The sequence below is a fragment of the Danio rerio genome, chromosome 8 (genome assembly GCF_049306965.1).
Source record: "Danio rerio strain Tuebingen ecotype United States chromosome 8, GRCz12tu, whole genome shotgun sequence".
Classification (NCBI taxonomy): Eukaryota; Metazoa; Chordata; class Actinopteri; order Cypriniformes; family Danionidae; genus Danio; species Danio rerio.
This window is the reverse complement of record NC_133183.1, coordinates 20587898-20598954: the sequence shown is the minus strand read 5'-3', so window position 1 is coordinate 20598954 and position 11057 is coordinate 20587898. Positions and strand designations below refer to the sequence as shown.

The 11057-nt window shown below is 37.4% G+C and overlaps 1 long non-coding RNA gene across 1 annotated transcript; it reads right to left on the bottom strand.

Annotated features, from left to right (window-relative positions):
* Positions 1-439: 439 nt before the first annotated feature.
* LOC137496337 (uncharacterized) lies at positions 440-2705 on the bottom strand. The gene is made up of 2 exons (XR_011016566.2): positions 1974-2705; positions 440-1439 (listed from the first exon to the last, which is right to left on the bottom strand). It is a non-coding gene; the product is annotated as an uncharacterized lncRNA (long non-coding RNA).
* Between the last annotated feature and the right edge of the window lie 8352 nt (positions 2706-11057).

The following is an 11057-nucleotide window of genomic DNA, read 5'->3' as shown; positions in this document are numbered from 1 at the left end:
TTCTACTGTAATGTACATACCAGTAAAAGAGCAGCAAAGCCAGTTTATTGGCTACAGCCAGCCAATGAGATGGGGTGTTTCTGTTTGTCAGCACACAGGGCAGCTCACGTTGTTGGAGGCCTCGAGCAATCAGAGGGTAAGTTATGATTTTTTAATAATTATCTATATGTTCAATACTGTTAGCTAAGCTAAGGACTGTGCTGGGTGCTTCTCTTGTTTGTTTCTTATATAAGAAAACAGTTATGAGTTATGTAGGAGTTGCTTTCTATCATGTTATATGATTCTAAAGATACGATTCAACCCACATGAAATAAGAAGTTGTAATAGCATTTATAGTAAACAATATTACGTTTTTGAACCATACTAACTATAATAAACTGTATTATACTGTATATTTTGCAGTATCTACAACTTTGTTAATGAATGCAACAGCACACTGTAGTATTAACTAGCATGAACTTTAATGAATTGAAGTATACTTTATATGTAAAACCTAATACATTTTAAAGCAGTTTCATTTCTTTCTAATTTATACATCTACATGCATTACATCTGATTTAGGTCCACAACTTGCATCCTTCAACATGATATGTGTGTTCAAAGGAAGAGCAACTAGGTGAGGGAGACAGTGTCCATCGCTCAGCAGAGGGTCCACTTTGAGCATCTCATCTGCAGGGTTAAGCAACATAAGCTGAACAGTCATCATCTCTCTCTATTACAGCGAGCATCAACCAGCTTTACACAATGGCTTGCTTTCTGACCATTAGTATAGGCTTGAGCAAAGGATTAAAGAGGAGATAACATTTGATGGGTAATGATGAAGTTGGATTTACCACCTCCATCTCATTACGAACAAGGAAAAACCCTGAAATATTTCAATACAAGTAACTAGACATTTGCGCTACACTTATTTGGACTGTAAATTTTATTTGACAAATTACATTCCCTTACAGAACAGGTGTCAAACTCAGTTCCTGGAGGGCTGCAGCTTTGCAAAGTTTAGTTCTAACCCTAATTAAACACACCTGATCAAACTAATTGAGTCCTTCAGGTTTGTTTGAAACTTTCACTTAAGTGTTTTGAAGCAGGGTTGCAACTAAAAACGTGCAGGGTTACGGCCCTTCAGGAACTGAGTTTGACACCCCTGCCTTACAGTAAAGTGTAAAAATACTACATTAAACAATTATCAAAATAAAAGTTGTGTGTGGGTGAGTGTGTGTTTTGTTCAAATCTGTAGTCATCTTGGCAGGTAAAAAGAGAAAATAAATGGTCGGCTTCCTCTTGAATGATCTGAATTATTTTGAAGTGTTTGTAGATGAGCTGGATCATCATGTCATCTTTAGCATAAATAACATCCTTTTCAAGCTATGCAGCTTCTCTGAGTTCCTCATCGACTTGAAACATCCTGATCTCTCCTGTCACTCCATCCTTACAGGAAACTGAGAAATAAAGGTAGTAACTTTCATAATTAAAAAAGTGACATAAAGGACACACTGTACACAAACATGTAAACAGATAGATGGATAGATAGATATGATGCAGGTTATAATAACAAAAACCGGTATGATCTGTAAGAAACTGAAACGCCTAGTGTTATTTTTAATTGCTATTAATGTGTGCGTGTGTGTAAATATACTTCAATTCATTAAAGTTCATGCTAGTTAATACTACAGTGTGCTGTTGCATTCATTAACAAAGTTGTAGATACTGCAAAATATACAGTATAATACAGTTTATTATAGTTAGTATGGTTCAAAAACGTAATATTGTTTACTATAAATGCTATTACAACTTCTTATTTCATGTGGGTTGAATCGTATCTTTAGAACCATATAACATGATTGAAAGCAGCTCCTAGATAACTCATAACTGTTTTCTTATATAAGAAACAAACAAGAGAAGCACCCAGCACAGTCCTTAGCTTAGCTAACAGTATTGAACATATAGATAATTATTAAAAAATCTTAACTTACCCTCTGATTGCTCGAGGCCTCCAACAACGTGAGCTGCCCTGTGTGCTGACAAACAGAAACGCCCCATCTCATTGGCTGGCTGTAGCCAATAAACTGGCTTTGCTGCTCTTTTACTGGTATGTACATTACAGTAGAATTTATGATTTTTAACAAGAATCTCTTCAGAAAAGAGTTTAAATAAACCCTAACTAATGAAATAATCGTGGGAAATTATTATTTTGCACCTCAGTCATGTTGGCTGCTGGCATTGTTCATTGGTCAGGCTTCAGCCAATCAAACAGCTTTACACCTGCCCCGCCCCTCCCCCGCCCCGCGCTGCTCACGCCTCTGCATCTGCGAGTGCACAGATGAGTTCTGCTACAGAGATCGCGGGAGATGTGTTGCAAAAGTCAGAGCGCGGGAGATTTGTAGTTGTACTGACCAATCTGAGAGGTTGTGAGTGCCGACCTGTGGTTGTAGAGCAAAGATGCAATCAAATTTGCCTTGCACACGTGTGTCTGTCACTTTGTATTTGTGAATGACATTTTACAAATACACAACTATTAATCTGCAACTTCCAATTTAAAACACAAGTGTGTGGGTTGTTGTGTGTGTGTGCAAATCGAGGATTTCAGCTGTTCACATCAGAGCTGTAAGTGTACATTTCAACCTACACATACAAATATTATTATCACAAGTGCTCACATTTACATTTGCAAGCTCTCGAGTTTCGCAACGGATTTACCTTCATAGAAAAGCAAATCCATCGATGCGCAGCTCCTCAAGTCCCAAACCAAGCAAGCCAGTGGCAACAGTGGTGAGGAACAAACTTCACCAATTCGTCACCTTAGAATTATAAGGTTCTATCTGACATTTTTGTCAAAATTGAGTTATTGACATATTCCTATTAAATGACAACTTATTTAAGTCTGTAAAGTCTAAGAAGGAAAGCATTAGTAAATTTTTTTTTTTTTTTTTTTGAGTACAGTTAGTGGTATATCCAGAGAGGCAATTGCAGATTAGGAAGTGAAGTGGAAACTAAATAGTTGAGTTTTTAGTTGTTTCTTGAAAACAGCGAGTGACTCTGCCGTTCTTTATTGAACAATGTGTTTATTGTTTTTGATTACACAAGACAGGTAACAGAAAAACACAATTCCATTTTGTCGCAATTATTTCCCACCCCAACAAAAGAACATCACTCTCTTCTCCCCTATACAAATACACAGAATTCTCTTACAAGAGACAATTTAAATGCAAAACAAATATAGTTTGGTACCCAAAAACCAAGTATACATTACTGTACTTTACACATAAAAGTTACGTTATCCAAGAAAACAAAATGAAACACACACACAAAAATAAATAAATAAATAAAAACACTATACTTAGTTACACTTCTTGTAATAAATGACCAATATTATTGTTATTAATGTAGTAATTAAACGGCTTCCAAATTTCTTCATATTCATCCATTTGGTTTTTAATAAAATATGTTACTTTTTCAATGGCCATACACAGTGCCATGGCATTAATCCAAGTTCCAGTAGATGGTGGATCAGGTCTTTTCCAGCGATCATTCTTTTAGCTTGTAGTATAGCATAATCTATTAATTTGCGCTGCTAAAGATTTAGTTTAAGGTTCTTTGGGTATAAATGTAGCAAAATCATTTTTGCATCTAGTGGAATATTCAAGGGTACAATTATCTTTGTAATATTAATCACTTCCGCCCAAAAGTCTCTAATAATGTTGCATTCCCAAACACAATGCACACATGAACCCTGAGCCTCTCTGCATTTAAAGCATGTATCAGGAATATTTTTATTAAACCTATTTAGTTTGACAGGAGTTATATAAGTCTGCATCAACCAGTTATATTGAAGTAGTTTTAAGCTAACGCTCCCTAACTGTTTCTGAGAATTTTTACAGACTTGTCTCCATTCATCCTCAGATATATCCTCATTCAATCCCATCTTCCAAATTTCAAGTTTTGGTGTTGATGAATCAGTAGACCCTGATACAAGCCAGTTGTAAAAAACTGATATTAACCCTTTATTATTGCAATTCTTGGTAATTAATTTTTCCAAAATGGAAAGTACTGGCAAGTTTATTGATTGGTTCTGCCTAGAAAGAACAAAACTCCTTATCTGTAAGTATTTAAAGAAATGCTTTTTTGGAATATTGTACTTAATTGATAATTGCTCAAACAACATCAACGTTCCCTCCTCTAATAGATCACTAATTTTGCTTAATTCCTTTTCAACCCACAACCGGAATCCTGAGTCCTTTGTACCTGGCTGGTTTGAATAATGCGTTGCCCCAAATGGGGCTATACTGGGATAAAGAGTCAGCTATTTTCATGTACTCCCTAACTTCATACCATACTCCAATCATGTTACAAACTATAGGGTGCGTAGTGACTGTTTTTAGTTGTTTAAAATGAACTGAATATATATACAAATTCAAGGGTAACGCAAAATCACATGACTCCATATCCACCCAGGATAGTTTATTTCCGGAGAAAAAATATAACATTATTGTTCTTAATTGTGCAGCTTAATAGTACCAGTACAGGTTGGGACATATTAACCCTCTAGTGTCAAATGGAAGATAAAGAAGAGAAAGACGAACTCGAGGGCATTTGTTGTTCCAAATAAATTTTCTGAATAATGAATTAATCTTTGAGAACACTCCAGCTGGTGGCGCCAAGGGGATATTTTGGAATAAATACATGAATTTAGACAAAATATTCATCTTCAATATATTTATTCTTCCTATCAATGAAATTGGTGAAGATAACCATCTCTCCAGATCTTTAGATGTTGATTCCATTATAACATTATAATTTGTAGAAATTATATTTTCTAATTGTGGGACAATTTTGATACCCAAATATGTAAAGCTGGGTGATATTTTCAAGGTAAATAAATGTGATGTATTTGGACAGCTATCTTTATCAAGCAGCAATAATGATGACTTTGATGTATTCACTTTATATCCCGATATGTTTCCGAATTGTTTGATCAGGTCTAAAAGTGCTTGGAGAGAGGTGTTTAATTGTTTTAGAAATAACACCGTCATCAGCGAATAAAGCTATTTTATGTTCCTTGCCACCCATTTTAATCCCTTGTATATGGTTGTTAGCTCTTACGGCTATTGCTAGTGGTTCTATAGCCAAGATGAATAAAAGTGGGGACAATGGTGAGCCTTGGGGGCAACCTCTTGTAATATTAAATGGCTCAGAAATCATCTCATTGGTTAAAACTTCAGCCATTGGGTTGAAATGTAATAATTTGATCCAATGTAAAAAGGAATTTCCAAATTCAAATTTTATGAGAACGTCGAACAGATAAGCCCATTCGATCCTATCGAAAGCCTTCTCCGCGTCGAGGGAAAGAAGAGCAGTATCCTTTTCCTCTTTTTGGCTATGCACAATATTTAAAACACGTCTTACGTTGTAAAATCCCTGCCTATTCTTAATGAACCCGTTCTGATTATCACCCACAATGCCCGGAAGTACAGTCTCTAGTCTTTTTGCCAAGATTTTACATATTATTTTTGTATCTGTGTTTATGAGACTAATGGGTCTCATATTTCCACACTTTGTATTCGGTTCCTGGTTTTGGTAAAAGAATGATCATAGCCTCTCTCATAGAGTTAGGAAGACAGACACTAATATAACATTCTATATACATATCATAGAGTGGCTTAGCCATTTTATCACTGAAATGTTTATATAAGTCGATGGGCAGGCCATCAGGTCCTGCTGTTTTACCACCTTTTAATGTCTGTATAGCCTCCATAATTTCATTTGTCGTAATATCACCATCTAATTTAATTTTAAGTTCTTCAGATATTTTAGGAATGTTGAGATTATCAAGAAACGTGGAGTGGGCATCAGTCGTGGCCTTACATTCAGAGCAATTAATTACGTTAGTTTCTAAACGTTTTATTAATTTCCAATGGATCTACAGTCATGTTTCCATTTTCATCTTCAATACTAGTAATTGCTCTTTCTAACTCCTGTTGTTTCATATGCCAAGCAAGAAGTTTGCCTGGTTTTTCTCCCTGATCGTAAAATTGCTGCTTTAATTTTAATAAATTGGCCGCTGCTTTTTCATGTGTTTTTTCATTATATTGGGTTCTTAACAATAGCAATTCTTTTAAAACATTATCAGTATTTTGGTCTGCTTGTAGACTTTTTTCCTCGAGTAAGCGAATTTTTGTTTCAAGTGTTTTATATTTCTCCTGTTTCTCTTTTGACTTCCTGCTCGTATAGCTTATAATTTGTCCTCGTATAAAGGCTTTAAATGCTTCCCATTTGATTATAGCTGATGTTTGGGTATTGTTATGTTCAAAATAATCATCAATTTGTTCCCCTACAAATTCTAGAAATCTTTTGTCTTGCATCCAGTGTATTTGAAATCTCCATTTAGTACGATTATGAGAAAGCTTTGGTTCGACATATGTCAAAGATACAAGGCCATGGTCTGAGATAAGAATACTACTATATTGACAATTTCTGATACATGAAATTAGTTCAGCTGAAATCAGAAAATAATCTATTCTTGAGTATCCTTTAGAAGTACTCGACCAACATGAATATTCTCTTTTTGTTGGGTTTTGAGCCCTCCATATATCCACCAGGTTAAGTTCCTTTATAAAGTATTTATAAAGTATTTATAAAGACCTTACATGGGTGTTATCAACCCCAGATGACCGGTCCTTACTGGGCTGCAAGACTCAATTGAAATCACCTGCCATAATGTGTTTTCCGGGCAATATGGAGATCCCTTAAAAATAAATCATTATAAAAATCTGCGTTATCCTCGTTAGATCTATATACATTAATCAGAATAATCCGAGTTGATAGAATATTTCCCTGTACAATCAAAAATCTACCTTTGGGGTCTTTAGTAATTTCATCAATGCGCAAAGGAATAGACTTATGTATCATAATTATAACTCCTCTGGAGTTCGAATAGTAAGCTGAAGACAATACCTGACCTGGCCATCTACACTTAATTTTTGATTATCTCATGATCTAACATGTGAGTTTCCTGCAGGAACACAATTTTATCTTTTATCTTTTTTATTCTATCCATTACTTGTTTTATTTTAGTTAGTTTACGTAGGCCTCTACAATTCCAAGATACACATTCAATCAAAACGTCTGTCATTTTTTCTGTCATATTTAACAAAGAGAAAGATACATTTTCTTAGTGCAAGAATAACGATAAAAGCCTATAAAAAGGTACCATAAGAAACAAAAACCTAAACGAAAAGAAAGAGAGCAACCCACCCAGAACACAAGCCTGACTCACTAGAACATACAGGCTCCCCCAAACCCCTAAAAAACTTCCCTCCATTATCAGGAATAGGTCCACACTATACTGAGGAACTATTCTCCTGTAAACCAAAACTCAGCTCAATTACTTGTCTATGTAGAAAAACTAATCCAGATAAAAGATTTTATCTATCAACTGAAAGTATATTGTGTCATATATGCAGGTATTTTTCATCACTCACGTAAGAAGCGCCTATTGCACTTTAAGAAGAAGCCAAAAGAAAAAACGAAATAAAATATATATTTAAACATGACTTTTTTAAAACATTATATTAGTATTTTAAGAGAATCGAGTCTGTAAGAAGTACAATGTCATGTTTCCAGCAAGTTTAGGCCCTACATACCTTTTCCATCAGCCACATCTGACGAAATTTTAAGTTAAATAAAAGTTTTTATCAAGTCACGTTTAATTTAGTCATGCTTTGTCATTGTCTCCAGTTTCTTGATGTACTTATTCACGTCCGTTGGTGTATTGAAGATGACTTGTGTGGTCATCATTGGTCAGCAGGAGCCTTGCGGGGTATATTACCCGGTGTTTATCCAGACCGAGTTCCTGTAACCGCTTCCCTACACCGTCGTAATTCCTCTGTAGCTTATACACCTCTGTTGGCAGGTCAGGAAGAAATCTTATTTTGTTGTTTTGGTACATCACCTCTTTCTGTATCCGCTCAGCTTTTAAGATGTTTTCTCTGTCCTTGTAGTTTAAGCACTTGATGATGATAGTTCTCGGATACGTAGTAGAACTTTGGCTCGCTGTTGTCCGGTGCGCTCGCTCCAAAACCGGCGGCGTTATCTTCAGAGTATCCGCTATCCATTTTTCCATAAAGGAACATGTGTCATTGCTTTCTACTTTCTCGGATATGCCCAGTACGCGCAGGTTATTACGTCTGCTCCTGCCTTCTAAACCTTCGACTTTGTTACTGAGGTTTTTTGTCATGTTCTCAAATTTTTCGATAGTTTCCTTCAGTGTTTGTATCTCGTCTTCTGCTGTGGATATTCGCTTTTCGGCCTCCATGATACGCCCACTACAGTCTTTCACATCCGTTTGGACAATTCTTATTTCCGTCAGTACACCGTCAATTTTTGTGTTAAAGTTTAGTTTCAAAGATGTTATGGCAAGCATGAGGTCCTTTGTTGATGGATTTTCCATGTTTATGACTTGTTCAACGTCCGCGGACATGTCAGCATGTGACAGCTCCGGTGAGCACGGCTCGCCTTCAGCTAACGTTAGCTCCTGGCATACCTCCTCGGAGCTCTCCTGCGTTTTCTTCTCTTTAGCCGCTTTTTTGGCATGTTTGAAGTGATTTTCTCTTATGCTTATAATTTTGTCTCTTTATATGACCTCTCTCTGCAATATTATGCAGGATTTATTGAAAAGCAATTAAGCACGAGAAAAACGCGTCTGCTCACCTTGCCGCCATAACAGGAAGTACTCGACTCTGCCGTTCTGATGCAGTTAGGGAGTTCATTCCACCAACTGGGCAGATTGAACGCGAGCGTTCGGGAAAGTGATTTCTTCCCTCTTTGGGATGGAACCACGAGGCGACGTTCATTCACAGAACGCAAGTTTCTGGAGTGCACATAGATCTGCAGAAGTGAGAGCAGATAAGAAGGAGCAAAGCCAGAAGTCGCTTTGTAGGCAAACATCAGAGCTTTAAATTTGATGCGAGCAGCAACTGGCAGCCAGTGCAAACGGATGAGCAGCGGAGTGACATGTGCTCTTTTAGGTTCATTAAAGACCACTCATGCTGCTGCGTTCTGGAGCAGCTGAAGAGGCTTGATAGAGTTAGCTGGAAGCCCCGCTAGTAGAGAGTTGCAGTAATCCAGTCCAGAGAGAACAAAAGCTTGAACAAGGAGTTGAGCTGCATGTTCAGATAAGAAGGGTCGGATCTTTCTGATGTTATAAAGTGTGAATCTGCACGATCGAGCAGTTCTAGAAATGTGGTCAGAGAAGTTTAGTTGGTCATCAATCGTTACTCCAAGGCTTTTCACCATTTTGGATGCAGTAATGGTTGCCCCATCCATCTGGATTGAAAAGTTATGGTGTAGAGTCGGGTTGGCAGAAACTACAAGCATTTTCGTTTTCGCGAGGTTAAGCTGAAGATGATGATCTTTTATCCAGTGTGAAATGTCCGACAGGCAGGCTGAGATGCGAGCTGGAACCGAGGGACCATCAGGATGAAAAGAGAGGTGTAGCTGGGTATCATCAGCATAGCAGTGGTAGGAGAATCCATGTTTCTGGATGACTGGTCCTAGAGATGTCATGTAGATGGAGAAGAGAAGTGGCCCAAGAACAGAGCTTTGAGGTACCCCAGTGTTTAGATGCTTTAGGTTGGACACCTTTCCCCTCCAAGACACCCTGAATGACCTGTCAGAGAGGTAAGATCTGAACCATTGTATAACAGTGCCCGCTACGCCCAGTGACTCAAGCGTAGATAGCTGGATCTGGTGGTTTACAGTGTCAAAAGCAGCTGACAAATCCAGCAAGATGAGGACTGATGATTTAGAGTCTGCTTTAGCCAGTCTGAGATCCTCCACGACCGAAAGCAAGGGCAGTCTCAGTTGAGTGGCCTTTCTTAAAGCCGGATTGCTTGTTGTCCATGAGGTTGTTTTGAGTAAGAAGGTCCAGGACTTGATTGAACACTACTTTCTCCAGAATCTTGGCCATGAATGGAAGCAGGGATACTGGTCTGTAGTTTTCAAGTAGCGTATGGTCCAGGTTGGGTTTCTTTAGCAGTGGGGTTACCCTAGCCTGCTTAAATGAAGTGGGGAATAAACCAGAGTCAAGAGATGTGTTAATTATGTGAGTCAGTGTTGGTATGACTGCAGGAGAGATGGCTTGCAAAAGATGAGAGGGAATTGGATCAAGTGGACAGGTGGTTGCATGGCTAGATAGCACGAGTTTGGACACCTCAGACTCAGAGAGCTGAGAAAAAGAGGTGAGTGTGTGTGGTGTTGGTGGTGTATCTTGTGTGTTTGTTGTAGGTGCAGCAAATTGAGCATTGATTTTTGCAGTTTTGGTGCAAAAGAATGTAGCAAAGTCATCAGTAGTAAGTGTGGAGGATGCGGGTGGAGAAGGAGGATAGAGGGAGGAAAATGTTTTAAAAAGTAGGCGAGGATTAGTGGCATTGTTGATTTTCAGACGGTAATATGTCTGCTTTGATGAATTGACGAAAGTGAAGGAAAAAAAAAACAGGCTCAGTTTTACCATTTCTCCTCAGGCCAAACTTCTTGTGCAGAACTGCAGTCTAGGTGCCAGGGGCTGAAGAACACTGGACGTCCATCATGGAGAAGCTGCAGGTGTGAGTATGTGGCTTTACCATTGAGAGGTTATTAATATTAGGCTATTTGGTTTGCATTCTTATCACCCTTTAATGCAGTTTAATTGTTTCTACTACTATTATTAAAATTATTCCTGCCATTTTGTTGTGTGAGATACATTACCTGGAAGATTTTATTAGCAATAAATATGCAGTGAGCAGAATCATACATCATGTGAGTTGAAACACAACCTAAATCTGTGCAGGGAACCTGTAGCACCAGACTGCACATTTGACAATCCACTTTTTAATATTTGTCTGGTGAAATAGTTTTAATCAATAAATATATCTCTTTTCAAGCATTATACTTTTTTGTGTTAAATTGGTTTATGTCTGTTTTTAACAACCCTGTCCCAATTTTAAAAAATATACTACATTAATTCCTTATAAATAACTGATTAAATAGAACAGCAGTCACTTTATTATATATATTTTTTATTT